Source organism: Hordeum vulgare, chromosome 1H, assembly GCF_904849725.1.
Source record: "Hordeum vulgare subsp. vulgare chromosome 1H, MorexV3_pseudomolecules_assembly, whole genome shotgun sequence".
Classification (NCBI taxonomy): Eukaryota; Viridiplantae; Streptophyta; class Magnoliopsida; order Poales; family Poaceae; genus Hordeum; species Hordeum vulgare.
In genome coordinates this window covers 22673581-22690512 of record NC_058518.1, presented here as the reverse complement: position 1 = coordinate 22690512, position 16932 = coordinate 22673581, and positions in this window count along the sequence as shown.

Sequence of the window (16932 nt, the reverse complement as noted above, 5' to 3'; positions counted from 1 at the left end):
TGACTGTAGCATTTCGCTTCCTCCGTTCATAAGATGTGAGCCTGGCCCTTCCATTCCTCCGCCTACCAAATCTATTATGTCTCTCTCTTTTCTGTTCGCAACAAAGATTTCTAATATCGTACCCATGGGAAAGAAGTATTTATCAGCCCAATAGATTAGGCATATCTTACCCGCCTCATGCCCAAGGGCTGTTGCTCACTTCCTTCATGTGCCGAAGTAGGCTTTGGCTAGTAGTATTTTGTTCTGTCTTACGATGGAATGAATCTTGTTTATCTATCTTTCATGAATAAAAGGCAGTCTTCAGCGTCTCTTCCTTTACATGTACAGTCTGGCACTGGCTAGTACCTTGTTTCGTGGATGGAGATGAGATACGACCACCACCTGAAGCTACTCGCCTGGAACTATTCATTCGTGAGCCACCTGTAGCTGGTTGTTAGAGTATTGGCAGTTTAGTCTTGTGTATGTTGAGCTCTGGTGCTAAATGGGATTCATGGACTCCTACCGTGATGGAGTACTTCTTTTGTGAGTTCATGGCTGTTGCTGTAGTTCAGTAAAATTACTACTCAAGTTACCCTCACGGATGACACGAGTTGCAACAATTGTCTAATTGTTGGAGTCAGGTTAGCAGCAATGAGCAAAGGCAATTTAAGCATTGCATGGTCTGTATTGATGTCAACTCAGCTATTCTGGAGTTTGTCTTTGAGCTCCCATTTCGTTATGCTGATTTGGGTAATCTTAATCCCCGCTTGAGGGCACCGAATGCATACAGCTTCCCGAATGCACCAGCGTGGGGACCCGCTGGCTCTCCAGGGGGGAATAATGTTGCACCTGATGCTGCAAATAAGGCCTACACCTCCCACTGTAGTAAGAGAGATCCGGTTTCACATTATTTATCTTGTGTCTGCCACTTCAACAAAAAAAAGCTTTATAGCTTAGTTGGTTTGCGAAGGATTGGATTGATAACTGGTTGCAACAATGCTAAAATCTCTCTCTTACAACGGCAGGTTGGCCGGTTTCAACGACGTTACTAAGTAGTCATGTTCACGTGGTCTCGCCCAATGGCTCTGCTATGTTATCGAAAGAGAATCTGTCATTGCATCAAAAGTAAAGAACATTATATAAGCTAATTTAAGATCGAGATTTCTAATCATGAATCAAGTATTTGAGTTAGACTATATACAACTTAATTCGATTGCTTTTTCAAGACTCTAAAATCGGTTAATTGGGTCAACTTAACTTACTCAATTTCGAGCTCTTTCATGCAAGCTGTTTTCTCGCAGCAATCCATACCTTTCTTTTCTTCATTTTTTACGCGCATACGTGAGGACACACGTGTATTCTCTTTCTAGAAGGGGAAGCCAGTATTTTTGGAATTCCCCCGGTGTGCATCACAACTGCACACTCGTTTTATCTTCAAAAGTGTGTCCTGCTGCATTCATTTTTTGATTGATCGGAATTTTCGATTGATAAGGCAATCCCTTTGGGCACCATAGGGAATGGATACTGAAAACATGATGAATGCATCCGAAACCAGATGAATGCATCGGTAAAGTGGAATAATTTCAATGGATTGTGCATCTGAATAGAAGGCGAAGCCGATCATTCCTTATATTTTGGATCTGTTTAGTTTCTTTTTGAGTGCATTCCTCAGATTTCTTGTCCATCTTTTCCTTATATTCCATGAGGCGAATCTCTCTATTCCAATGGTTTAGCTGCTTCTTTCTTCTTTTAACAAGTGGATTCCTCCTCTTCTTAGAGGGTCATTGTTGGAATTATGCCCTAGAGGCAATAATAAATATAGTTATTATTATAATTCCTGTATCAAGATAATCGTTTATTATCCATGCTATAATTGTATTGAATGAAGACTCATCTACATGTGTGGATACATAGACAAAACACCGTCCCTAGCAAGCCTCTAGTTGGCTAGCCAGTTGATCAAAGATAGTCAGTGTCTTCTGATTATGAACAAGGTGTTGTTGCTTGATAACTGGATCACGTCATTAGGAGAATCACGTGATGGACTAGACCCAAACTAATAGACGTAGCATGTTGATCGTGTCATTTTGTTGCTACTGTTTTCTGCGTGTCAAGTATTTATTCCTATGACTATGAGATCATATAACTCACTGACACCGGAGGAATGCTTTGTGTGTATCAAACGTCGCAACGTAACTGGGTGACTATAAAGATGCTCTACAGGTATCTCCGAAGGTGTTAGTTGAGTTAGTATGGATCAAGACTGGGATTTGTCACTCCGTGTGAACGGAGAGGTATCTCGGGGCCCACTCGGTAATACAACATCACACACAAGCCTTGCAAGCAATGCGACTTAGTGTAAGTTGCGGGGTCTTGTATTACGAAATGAGTAAAGAGACTTGCCGGTAAACGAGATTGAAATAGGTATACGGATACTGACGATCGAATCTCGGGAAAGTAACATACCGAAGGACAAAGGGAATGACATACAGGATTATATGAATCCTTGGCACTGAGGTTCAAACGATAAGATCTTCGTAGAATATGTAGGATCCAATATGGGCATCCAAGTCCCGCTATTGGATATTGACCGAGGAGTCTCTCGGGTCATGTCTACATAGTTCTCGAACCCGCAGGGTCTGCACACTTAAGGTTCGACGTTGTTTTATGCGTATTTGAGTTATATGGTTGGTTACCGAATGTTGTTCGGAGTCCCGGATGAGATCACGGACGTCACGAGGGTTTCCAGAATAGTCCGGAAATGAAGATTGATATATAGGATGACCTCATTTGATTACCGGAAGGTTTTTGGAGTTACCTGGAATGTACTAGGAATGACGAATGGGTTCCGGGAGTTCACCGGGGGGGGGGGGCAACCCACCCCGGGGAAGCCCATAGGCCTTGAGGGTGGCACACCAGCCCTTAGTGGGCTGGTGGGACAGCCCAAAAGGGCTCTATGCGCCAAGAAAAAAAAAATCAAGAGAAAAGAAAAAAAAAGAGGAGGAGGTGGGAAGGAAGGGGGACTCCCTCCCACCAAACCAAGTACAACTCGGTTTGGGGGGGGGAGTCCTCCCCCCTTGGACTCGGCCGACCCCCTTGGGGCTCCTTGAGCCCCAAGGCAAGGTCCCCTCCCTCCCACCTATATATACGGAGGTTTTAGGGCTGATTTGAGACGACTTTTCCACGGCAGCCCGACCACATACCTCCACGGTTTTTCCTCTAGATCGCGTTTCTGCGGAGCTCGGGCGGAGCCCTGCTGAGACAAGGTCATCACCAACCTCCGGAGCTCCGTCACGCTGCCGGAGAACTCTTCTACCTCTCCGTCTCTCTTGCTGGATCAAGAAGGCCGAGATCATCGTCGAGCTGTACGTGTGCTGAACGCGGAGGTGCCGTCCGTTCGGTACTAGATCGTGGGACTGATCGCGGGATTGTTCGCGGGGCGGATCGAGGGACGTGAGAACGTTCCACTACATCAACCGCGTTCACTAACGCTTCTGCTGTACGATCTACAAGGGTACGTAGATCACTCATCCCCTCTCGTTGATGGACATCACCATGATAGGTCTTCGTGCGCGTAGGAAAATTTTTGTTTCCCATGCGACGTTCCCCAACAGTCATATCACTCTTTTGTGTTTATGGTTTATCACGCGCGTACGTGGGGACGCACGCGTATTCTGAATAGGGGGTCCGTCCAACCAGACATCGCCGAAACCTCCATCTTTTACTTAAGCTGAGTCCACAGAAGAGGTTCCATTGCAAAGCGAGATCCAAGGGTTCGGGTACTATGAGCATCACAGCCTCAGGATTCGCTCGGTGGATCACCTGTGAGATGTTATTTTGTTGGATTGGGCCACTACGGAGATGAACTTGTGTGAAAATCAAGCTCGACAATGCCTATTTCCCAAGAGCGAATGTGATTCTGCAGGATTTTTATATAGGCGAAAAGGAATGACATTCATTATGAGGGACCAGGTTATAGAGCTTTTTAGTAAGGGCATGAGAACCTGTGAATAGAGGAACATGATACGGATACGCAATAGTGACTGCAGAAAGCTCTTTCGACTGAAATCCACCCTCACCAGCCGTCTCCTCCCCTTCATATGTGCTCGTGCTCCCTAGAATAATGGCTTGCAAGCTCCAAACGGGAAGTCAATGAGGTAATAGGGAAAAGGAACCGCCTACTTGCCACGAATAATGCATCTCTTTTTGCCACTCTTGATAGATCTTATACAAGATGCCGACTCATCCGCTTGCTTAGACATGTTGAAGCCACTCCTCATACCGGTAGTTCATCTCTTGTTATTCTTTCTAGATCCGTGCAAGCGAAGCGGTTTGATCAATGAAAAGAAAACATCGTGATATTGTGATGCTTGGGTCCCCTCCCCACTATAGGCACTGTCCCCGCCCTTGTTGCGTCTCAGGATCCGCTATCAGCAGAACTTGTCAATCCGATGCTGAATGCACCCATATTCCAGAGGGTATGTAGCTTCCTATTGTCCGCCACTGAAACCCATTATTATTCAAAGATGAATCAATTGATGGTGTGCCCGGAAGCGACAACAAATAGACGGAGGAAGGCGCTTGCGACATAGGTGGTAGTGAGTGGGAAGTGCTGCTATGTTCAGCCATGCTTTCCCCTCTTCACCCAGAGCCTCCATGTGTAACCTCCGATCGAAATGAAATCACAATAGTTCTTCAACATTTAGACAATGATATAGCTAGTGGCAAAGTAAAGGAAAATCGCATTGCTTAGGGCTCGAGATGGATAAGATAGGCAGTCGCACCGTTACTCGTACAAGGCTATGGCTCCACTCATGTTTGTTGATCCAGTTGCCCATTTCACCCAAAAAACTTCCATATTCCACTTTATTTTTAGATAGAAAAGAATTCGAACCAATGAATTCATTCTAGAGAAGCATTCCTGTAAGTTTAGTGCTCCTCCCGAGCACCAGTATCCCATCGATTGGATACCCTGAGAGCACTCTGCACTGATTGAGAGTATGAGTATAGGTGTTTTGAAAGTCGAGAGGAAACTGTCAAGAACCTGACAGTAGCGCTTGCTAATCACAGTTCTGGATCCGGGGCAAGCATGGGATTGTCTGAAACATAGGTAGAATTGGCTGTTTTTCTCCAATTTTAAGCAACTGCTACGCTAAAAATAATAAGATGGTTCTAGGGGCAGCCTCGCCTAATAACTCATAATATAAATGCACTTATGTCTGCGTCAAGGCCATAGAAGCAGCAGTATCGAAGTCGTCTGGTCTCTGAATTAAAACAACAGCTCGAATTTGCCTACTAAGTAAGACCTTCACCTCAATAAATATAGTAGTTAAGGTAGTGAAGAATGTAGGACCCAAATCTGGCCTATAAGCTAACATGTGGTGCATTGCAGCTTCCTCCACAAACGTTGAATTACTTAATGCACAATGGCAAAACGGGATGAAGAATGTGCAAATCTGGGGGACATAATAGGGGCTTTGTTTCATCATAGGGGTGATCCAGAGAGCACCAGTCTAAGCCTACTGTTCTAAATAAATCTATCTTGCAACGTTCATTCAATTTTGGATGATGTCAACGAGCATTCGCCTCAGCTATGGTACCAAATCTGCTATCGTTTCTGAGAAGTTTCATTCCAGTCCCCGATCGAATCCAATTGAGTGACTCCTGAAGCCAACCAACTCTTTTTTGATATTGTGAATTCCTTAACTTCTTACTGGCTTGCTTGTTTGTAAGCTCCACGAGCGTGCCAATTCCTTAGTGGGATCCAACCACCATTTACTTTCATTCGATCCAGCGGAGAAGATGCGATTATGTATCATTTCGCCTAAGGCCAGACAGACTAAAAGGGGCTTTTGGATACGAAGAAGGTTTTCACGTCTTGCTTTGGGTGGTATGCTTCCTCACTATTGCTATTCTGCCCTTTCCCGGTAGTCAACCACTAACGAACGTAGGCTAGGACCTGCATGTAATGTTACAGCCTTGCCAATACTCTACAGTCGTTACATCAACATGGGATTGCAAAAGGGAGGGAATTGAAAAAGGCGACTCCTCCTTAGTAGGAATAGTAGCTGAGGCTGCTTCAACTCATAACGAAGCTATTCCAGCACATAAGTCCGGGATGATCTGAGGTCGCTGGTCTCACATGGAAGAGATACGAACCTCCGCTGGATAAACACCTCTTCTGGTATTGGCTTCTTTTGTTCGTAACGAACAAGCAACGGATTGGGGATTGCCAATAGAAAAAGATACAACCAACCTTGTCTTTTGGAAACCTGGATCACCCCCATTGTAAAGAGAACACGACACCCCTTTCCGTAGGGGCTCGCAAAGGTATTATACTGGATGTGTGCAGAGAGCTAGTGAAACTCCATTCCTTTTTCTCTATACTCAACGATCTGCTATAGCTTGCTTTTCCATAGCCAACGTATTGACCTGATTCCCCAGGAAAGAGTTGATGGCATCTCAACGCAAGAAGGTAGAGAAGAATCCCTAGCGCATATGTGCCGAGAGCGGGAAAGCCTGTCTTCCCCGAGAAGACAGTCTTCCTCTTATTTCTTATATGAATAACTGAAATCAATCCTCACTTGTATTAACTTCATGAGTGAAGAGATAGAGAAACCCTCAATACCGGCACTGCTCCTATCAAAATCAAATAATTGGATTTGTTTCCCCACTTCCTCACGGGATTCGTACATCGGATGAGGATTCCTACAACGGTACAACGGATCAATCCATTCAAATCAATGAAACCATTAGGTACGCCCCGGGATCTACTCTATTTTGAGATTTGCTAATGCCGAGAGACTATCGAAAGCAAAGCGAAGGTTGTTATTCCATAGTTGTTGCCGCTAAAGGAACAACTGAACGGGTATCTTTTGCAAAGCAAAGGCTTTGGTTGAATCGTATTGAGTTCCGGGTAGTAGAGTCCTCGGCTTCGATTCTTTCCAACAACGGTACGGTTGACTTTCGAACAACGGCCACGGTGTAGGTTCGTACTCGATTGATCGGCTTCCTTCCTATTAGCTTGCCATGTTTCCCCAATCTGTTTGCTTTCACCAATTTAGGTGCCACAAATGTTTCCTTTTCCAGACAGTTTGCTTTAAGCAGGAAAGCTGGCCTGTGACTTGCCTTGCTTCCGACTCTAAACCGTTCTAAACAGATTCTTTCTGCATACTGATGTTGGCAGTTATGCCTAGGTGATAGATGTATGTTGCTGGATTGGAAAGCTATACGATCCCTTTTATTCAATTATGACAGCTGAGAGGAATTGGGGATGGCCCCGCTAGAGTTTCCAAAATGAATCGAATTGAACCCTATTGTTTTTTCACTAAAAATTCCATAGTATCAATACAATAACCTTTGAGAAATTGTGAGAACGGGAAGATGCAATCATCTAGATGGTGAAAATAGCCGAGAGTTGAGCAACCCCTAAAAGCACTCACAATGAATGGTACCAGCGGATACCAACCAGATAGAAACATGCTGAGAAATCTCTGTTATAGCTGAAACTAATATACCAATCCTATCCGTGACCCTTTCCACATTCTTTTCTTAGTCACCTAACCTATGACTGCTTTTTCTTTTAAGCTTTAATAACCTTAACATTCGAATCTGCATCTGCTATTTCAGTTCTGTCTAAAGATACTATACTATTCTTTGATCACTTGAAACATAGTAGAAAGCATCTAAAACAGATATTTTTGTGGATTCCCTCTCCTTGTGGGCTGGACTCCTTTTTACATGGACAGACATGAAAGTGGAATCTGAGGAATTAGCTGGAACAGACTCACCTTAGCTTTGAACGACTATATCCCCTCTTCTATCTACATATGGATATATATGGTCTTTAATAAAGGAAGATGATTTTAGCCGAGGACTAACGCAGCTTCCATTTTGCAGCACATCTCTCAGTGGGAATAGCATCATCCATGACTTCAGGCACAGCTAGCTACGGGTAAGCACAAAAGGTAATGACGAGAGGGCCATCCTATGTACCCTGAAAGATAAACTATGTGATATAAGCCCGCTTTCCCACTCTTCTATCCCACCTATCCACATAGGGTATCAGTGGCCTCGTGATCTCCATGAACAGAGATCACTACAAAAAAACTGCTTATGTTTCCAAATTAGTCCAACTTCGTACCTTTCCGGCATAAACCGTATATCTCAGAGAGGTCGTATTTGTGTGGGTTGGTAGTAATGGAATGGTTTCATTATCTAAAATGAAGAACATTTCCCACCAAAAGATCAGTCCAATAATACCACTCACTGGTAAATAGCTCAATACTTCTTCGTGAATCTCCGCTATTTGAATATTGAACATCATAACCACGAATAGCAATGAAACGGCAATAGCTCCTATATGAACTACTGGGGAGATCATAGCGGAGAAGTCGAGACCTAACAAAATAAGTAAACCAGAAGTGTCGCAAAAGACTAGGATGGGAAACAAAACGGAATGTACCGGTGAATGGAAAATTGATTCTTGGGTAATTTTACTCTAGAAAAAAGGAGGAGAAAGACCCTCGCTCACGTCGGCAGGCCCCGTAGGGGCAGTTGACGGAGGAACCAGGGCGGAAACTTCCCCACCAATTGGGTAGATGGAAGCTAGATACATATAAATAAAAGGGACATACATAGGTACCCACGGAATGGGTATAGGAAAAAGCGGCTGGCCACTCAAATAATGAAAATGCACTAGAAAAAATAGATTCATTTGATAAAAATTCTGCAATTGAAAAAATAGATTCATTTGATAAAAATTCTGCAATTGAAAAAATTGATTCATTTGATAAAAGTGAAAGTAATGCAGATTAGCATTAGCGGTGAAATAAGGGATACTTGAAATTGGATTAGGGTTAGGGGGAGGAGGGTCATTTGGAGATTCTTCTTCTTCCAACTCCATGTAATTAGAACTCACACTTTCGCCACTCAAAGCCGGTCCATTGACCGAATTTGGGTATGACGACGAAGGGTCAAATTCGATAAGCATCCCGTCTATTGATGATGAAAAAATCCAAGGATCCATCATTACTTCCCACCTTTTTCAGCTCTGCTCCCGAAAAGAGAAAGGAGACTGATCTTGACGTCGCCGTTGGTTTTTCCAACGAAACATTCTTTCACGAACTAAATGCTAGTTGCCTTGTTACGCATACACTGGATTGTCCGGTGAGTGAGCCTACGACCATCAAACTCTTTTCAGGAGATAGGTCTACCGTTGCAAACTCATCTGCTTGTAAATTCATTGTGTAAAATAACTCGTAAATTCATTGTGCCAGAATTGATCACTGATCAGGTGTGATCAGTCTCATCCGTCTAAGGATCCGGTGCGATGAGTGTCATCCGTGTAATATTTTGGAATTCCTCTTCCAACTCGTCCCGGAATGGGCGTTATGGCAAAGAACAGGAAGAAAAAGACAGAAGGAATTTGTCCAATAATAACAAATGGTGCCTTCACAGGTTGACATCCGATCCAACCTAGTAGTAAGCAATCCGCCAAAAGCAACCAAAATATTCCTTGGTGAATCGGTCGAAAACTTGAACTACCCACATACATTTCTTTAAAAGAAGGTAAAGCCAAGAGAGATATAAAAACTGGTGCTATTGCGGCTACACCTCCCGCTTTGTCAGGTATACTGCGAAGAATGGCATGGATCGGTAGGAAATACCATTCCGGCACAATATGAGGCGGGGTGGGCATCGGATTAACAGGTATATAATTGTCGGGATGCCCCAAAACATTAGGAGCAAAAAAATCCAAATGGAAAAAAAGATAGCAGAAGCTACCCGAGCTACAAGATCCTTTACATAAAAATAAGGGTAAGAAGCAATTTTATCCATCTCAGAATGTACACCCAATGGATTATTTGATCCATATTGATGCAATGCGGCCAGATGAAGAAGACTGGCGCCTACTAAAATAAGGGGGAGTAAATGATGGAGACTAAAAAAACGATTTAAGGTGGCATTGTCCACGGAGAAACCACCCCAAAGCCAAGTCACTATGGTATCTCCTACTACTGGTATGGCGCTAGCTAAGCTTGTAATTACTGTTGCTCCCCAAAAGCTCAGCTGACCCCAAGGTGGTACGTATCCTATAAAAGCTGTCACAATCATTAATAGGAATATGACAACTCCGAGACACCGAACAAATTCCCTAGGACTGCTATAACTCGCATGATATAGACCACGAAAAATATGAAGGTGAACCACAATGAGAAACATACTTGCCCCATTAGCATGCATATAACGGAGCAACCAGCCCCCTTCAACATCTCTCATAATGTGTTCTACGCTGTTGAAAGCTAGATCCACATGAGGTGTGTGATGCATAGCTAAAAAAACGCCAGTCACTATCTGAATGACTAAACAAATACCTGCTAACGAACCGAACCCCCACCAATAACTAAGATTGCTCGGGGTTGGATAATCTATCAAATGCTGGTTAAGTGTGGAGTATATAGGTTGTTTAAGAAGAGAGAATCGTTGGTTCCTTATAGTCATTTCTCTTTTCTATCGTTACAACTCCTCTTCCCTCTTATTTACCCCCTTGCCTTGATGGAAATTGGCTTCGCTGCGCCCTGAATAATCAAAAAGCTGCATGAGAAGATTCATCCCATTTGGCGAGAGGGAGGCAGCGAATCACCTGGGCTACGAATTTGTCGGTTAGTTGATTATCGAAATAAGGTCATTCGGAAAAAAAAACTGCCGCTTTCTCTGCCGGTTTCTTAAGGCTTCAAACGAACGACTAGTCATTAAGAAACCCATGAAATCCAAGTCTATTTTTTACCTTTCATGAAGAAGTTTTGCCTGCGTGCAAACTACCTAGCCCTTTTCAAAAGAACGTCGATTTCCATCTCAACAAAGAAAGAACTCAAAATAAATGAAAGCAATATTGTTGTCCTATTACTCTTTTTTCCTTGTGGAGCTTTGGAAAGGAGAGAATTTGAATAAAGTAACTCTCAGAAACTCTTATTGGACGAGAGAGAGTCAATATGATATTGGCGTGGGTTCTACCAACTAAACGAAGAAGTTTTTGATTGGATAAACAGCGTATAATGATAGACGCTTCTTCGGCAAACATGGAGACATACCTCCCGTAGCTGACCCCTGAATTCAAGGATACTGCCGGCTTTGTTACTAACTGATAGAAACCCCTTAATACAACGTTCGTTTTTCATAAATGTCATAAGGTAGGTAGACCCGGTCTTGCGCTCGTCCGGTTAAGTGGCACATTGTGCTAAGTGCTTGAACCGTTGGCTGATCTCAGCTGTATCGCCTCATACAAATTAGTTAAGCGAGAAAACAAACGGCTACATAGGAGCTCTATGGTGGACCACCAGCAGGAAGATCGAATGGCTTAGCGCATCCTGCGCCTACTGGACCTGACTTCGTAGGATACTCTGATAGACTAGTCGAATGGCAATGGCCTAATGGTTGTATCTACTTGCCGATTCCTATTAAGAATACGAGAGTTACAAATGAGATGGAGATCTTGGCTATCATCAAACCATCCTCCCTGCGCTTATCTCTTTCCTTTCTATATGATAAGTCTACTCGCGCCTCAAGGGCCGGTCATTTACGCTCTCCACTGCATGAACAGCATTCCCAACTAGATCTGTACGGCTTCCGTTGTCTCCTTTTCGATTCCCGACTCCAGCTCACAGGTATCCATAAGAGCGACCAGCCCTGAATGCTTAAACCTATCAATCCTCTCCTAAATTTCTTTCTTTTTGTCGTTGGGAAAGGGGAAATCCATTCAACACTTTCCGATGGGGACCAAAAGCCACTGGGCTACCAAGAAGTCGGATTCAGTTCAGTCCCGTTTTCAAGATCCGGTTCAGTGTTTGGGGATGGCTTGGTCCAAGCCCACATCCATAGTAGATGGACTTGAGCAGGCAAGTATGCCACCTACTGATATGATTGATTATGACAATTATGATATGGACTGGACGGTTGTGCAACCGATTGTACTGACTCGCTTACCCCCGAGAACACCTAAGACATGGGGGTTATTTACGCGAGTAAGCCTAGCAAGGACCAAGATCTCGATCTAGCCTAGTTGGGGCTTTAGAGTCACATGACACAGTACCAAGAACGGGAGAACCAGTAACAATTGATATGGATTTCCAACCAACGGATCTTCTTACCTTTGGACCGGAACCTTTAGTTGTTTCCTACTCGGTCTACAGCTTGGTTTGAAATGAGGGAGCCATACCGTGTGGTTGAAGCAGAGTACCGTTTTGCAGTGGATAGGGCACTATCTCTATTCGTAGCAGCATTGCATATTGCTCTCACTAGGAAAGGGGGACATAACCCCTACTATAGAGCAGGAATGGAAGGGGATGAACGAGTCACCTGCTGAAGGAATGTCGGCTATTTAAGCTTAAGGAATGATTAAGGAATGGCGGACCTGGAGTCGATAATTCGATTACATTCGTATTCGTATTTCTATTACATCTTTCTATAAGCAATTATTCCTCGAGCCACAATCAAAGAAGCGCTTCGCTTCCATTTTCCTTCACCAAAATAACTGCCATGGCCAATATCATAAAGCTTGCCCACTACTGACAAGAGATTTTTTGAATTGAATGTCTCACATCATTGAGCACCAACCTTTTTTGTGTGTTTGTTTCGCACCATTTGTGAAGGTGGCTTGCCCACAATTGTTGACGTTCTACTCTTTCCCATCCTCACAGAGCCATTGATGCCACAGTTCTAGGATTCGAAAAACTCCTTGTGTGATGTGGAAGGACGCACCTGAGTCCACAACCCAAGTCAAAGCATCATCACGCACTATAACACTCTTCATCTTCAATGACTAAATAGTCCTCACATTCTGCAATCATGACTGAACTTGTCTCGCCCTCCGCAAGTTCTCTTTTATATATCCTGCACTCTGCTTGTGTCCCGGGAACAAATTGCCTTTCACTTTCATAGGGAATCGTGCTTGTTTGCAAGGTGACTTTCCTCGCAAAAATAGTGTGTCATTTACGCTAGCAGGGATACGAAAGATATATATTGGATTGCCTAGACAAGCGTGTCAAAAGCTTCGATTTTCTCTTCTTGGTTCACACGGATTAACGGATGGTTCCCGTGCATAGCCGGCGTGGAAGTTTCCTTTTTTAGCACCCAAAAACTTGCAGTTTACTAGGAGAATCTAGAATTGCTAGGTTTGGGTACATAGCTGGCATGGAAGTTTTCGAAAAGAAACCAGTCTTTTTTGGATTGGGAATCCCCTGTTCTCCATCACAACTGACCACTCACACAATCTAAAAAAAGATTCCCGTTTTCATCTGCCAGATAAGAAAGACAACAAAGAAGCAATAGATGAAGCCATCTCGGAAGGTTTATAACTCTAATTCTAGTGTTTGTTGTTGGTTGTTCAGAGGATAAAACAGGTTCTAAGATGTTGTTCCTGTGTCCTGGGGTGAAGGTAAATGAAATGGTGGTCGTGAGGAGAATCACTATCTCGTGAAGTCACGAGCGTAAACCTTACATAGTTCCAGCAAAGCGCAAAGATGATGGTGAAAACCTCTTGTTCTTGTCCGGACCTAAGAATGCAAATAGTGAGATAAACTCAGATGTTCCTGTTGTTAGGAATGCGACTCTTGGCAGGCTAAATGAAGTGGTTTATTGTCTTAAGACAAAAAAAGGTTGTTAAGCTAGGACAGAGAGGACTAGATTCCGGATATCTAGTCTGAACGGAATGTAGCTCGAACAATTCCCAGGACGAAGCAGGTGAAAACCTTTGTTCTAGTCCGGCCGATGTTGTTCAAAGAAAACCTGGACAATGAGGGGCAGGTTATATTCCCTTTCTTCCGATCGATTGAGGAATCACTGATAATGACACCACGTTTGTAGCATCTACTGCTATTGCAAGGCCCGAAGCACGTGGGAGAATGTTCGTTTTTTCTGGATCGGATTAGGAAAAGCAAGCAAGCGTGTGATGTGGCGGGGAAGCCTAAAAGAAGCCTTTGGGAGGCAGTGTGGTGACGCCTGTTTGGCGCGTGGAAATTCACTAATCTAATGATATATTGGTAACTGCCTTTGGGTCCGCACACCACTCCTTATGTTCAGCTAAAAAGCCTTCCGGGTCGAATTTATTAAGAAATAATCCAAGATTAGAATGCCAATGTGTTAGAATGTCAATGGACAAAGCCAAGTCACAAATACAATGAAGAAGTGCTACTGCCAACAGACGCAACCACGGATCCCGATTCAGAAGATTCTGAGAAAGGCGAGTTAGGCGAAGACTTAGGGAAGGCGAGTTAGTTATCACATGAGAGCCATAAGAGCTCTCCAGGAGAGTGATCGCCCGGTGTGACTGATCCAATTTAGAGTCGCATTCAAGGCTCCACACGGGTGGTAAATTCCAAATAATATTTTGATATCTCGAAGAGAACCCCAATAAAACCATTTAGATACTTCGATGAGAACCAATAGAACCATAATGGTGAGCGGCTATGCGTCGACGCCGGGTCAATTTATAGTTCTAGTCTACTGGCCCTAATTCACAGTCGCATTTATTAAACTTTTACAAGACGAAAGCGATAGTGGTTAGAACGCGCTAGACTGGCTGATGCTATAGATTTGCTCGAGAGTCACCCAAAAGGACCTTATCTGTTGAATGATCGGTTTTATCCTCGAAGTCTTTCTAGCCCGCCCGTGCCAAACTAGTCTTCTTTCAAAGATGTGGATCCAACAAAAGTGTAGATCCAATTAACAATTAACCGCAAATAAGGGTTTTAGGAGAGTCATTATCTCCCTATAGGCACACCGGTGGAAGAAACTCCTAAAGCAGGGAAGCACGATCTTGTTGCTTCTTCTGTTCTTGTGGATCCACGCCTATGGTTAGCGAGGCTACAGAACACAATAAAATAGCATTGATAACGAGAGAGATCCGCGGGCCTATTACCAGTTTTTGCATGTTAGTAGTTTTGGTCATAATGAAAGCCATTTTAGGCCTATGAAATTCAATGAACATGTTTTGCATGGAGTCGATAAAGACAGTGATATGATTGCCGCATAATAATAATGAGTCAGTACCAAAGAGTACGAGGATAGCCCAAGCCTTCCACAAGTTCCTCGCTAAACAGTGTCTCATCTACGCTTCATTTTATACGTTTTTATCAAGAAAAAGGCCACGATAGACCATCTGATGCTAGCTCCTCAAATCATTGGCCAGAGAGGGAAATGGATACAACAAGTCTCCCCTCATCTACGAGAACGTGTTTGGAGTTATCTTCGCTCCCACGCATGGCTAGACAACCGAAAAACAGCCTAGCAAAGATGACTTCTTGTAATGCCCCAAGTGTAGGTCTTTCCCTTTTTGTAACCTTCCATGTGGGGCCACCTTGTCAGAGATTGTGATGATATCATTTTGTGACATGATTTCATGTGTGTTCCTTAGTGCTTACTTCCCTTGCATGCATGCATAACATATCATTCCTTGCCATACCTTATGATTGCATGCCATGATCATGTTGCATTTGATTTTACTAGGAGTAGTGTTGTGGTGTTGAGAGTGCATGTGATCTTGCTAGGGTTAAGTGGTGGTTTTGCACTATCTTGTGGTGCATGTGATAATGGTGTGTGAATGAAGGAGTGAGTGCTAGTCTTTTTAAGCTCTTACTTTTGAAACTCCTTTTCCCTCCCATTATCCCATGTCCAAATTCCTTCTTCCCAAAAAAAATGATTCTAAAATGTCTTGTGATTAGAGCTAATTGTGATTATGAGGAGGTGCAATTCTAATTGTGATTATGAGGAGGTGCAATTTTGCTGATTTGATCTTTGAATTTTAAAGGTGCAAATAAACCAAAACAGTAGATTAATTACTGTTTTGCATTTATTTCAAAAGGCTCCAAATATTGTGTTCCTATTTTATTTTATTAGGTCATATTTTTTTCAAGACCAAGGGGATTTTTTCTTTTATTTTTTTCCCTACTAGGTGGCTGTGTATATTTCTTTTCTCTCAGGTCCTATTTTATTAGAAATTAATCCCAGGTTTCTTTCTCTCCACCTAGAGCCAACTTGGGCCATAACCCTCTTCGCTGGCCCAAGTGCAAGCGCTCCAGCAGCCAGCTCGGCAGGTCCTTCTTCCTGGCGACGTCATGCTGTACGACCAAGCCTCCACCTCCCGATTGCCTCCCCGTCGATCCAGCGGCTCGGGCTCGCCTCCCGAGACCATAAAAGGAGCCCGGGGCCTCCTCCTCCGCCCTAGGGTTCCCACTCCGTTCCCCCCCAGCGCCGCCAGTTTCCTCCTTCCCTCGTTCTTCCCTGGTAAGCTTCTGAGAGGTAGCAGAGAGAGAGAGAGTGCAGCGCCTCCTCCGTCAATCCGCCGTTGCGTCGTCGGCGGCTCGGCCGCCATGTCCGGGGGCTCGGGGCGGCTCCCCGCGTCCCATTCCCGGCGTTAGGACCCCCGAGGAGCGACCTCAACGACGGCCAGGACCCCGTCATTGCCTCGGCCCAGGGGCCTTCTTCCTCTTCTTCAGTAGCAGCAGCAGTCGCCCCTCCCTCTACGTCGTCTCGCCGCCGTGGGTTCCCTCCTTCCTTAGCCAAGGTGAGGCGCCTTCCCCTTCCTTCGTCCTCCCTTCTCCCTTGTCGGCTCCGGCTAGGCATAGTGTGGTGCTTCCGTGCCCGAGCTCGGCTGTACATGCGTTGGTTGGTGGAGAGGTGAGTTCGTGTAGCCGTAGCAGGGAACGACGCAGTCTCAGGCCGCAGCTTCTGCTCGTCGTGGGTAGCGGCACCAGGTCGGTCTCGATGCAGGGTTGGATCCTACTTCCTCCTCCGCTGCATAGTACCGCCGTTGGTGCTCGTGGTGGACGCCGCCGTCCCCCTCCGCGTCGTTCGCCGGAGAGCCGTGTAGCAGCAGGTAGGTGCGTGTTTGCTGTGTGAGCGAGGGTGCAGCATCGCGGTGTCTTGTGGTGTTCGCCGGATTCGGTAGCAGGAGGG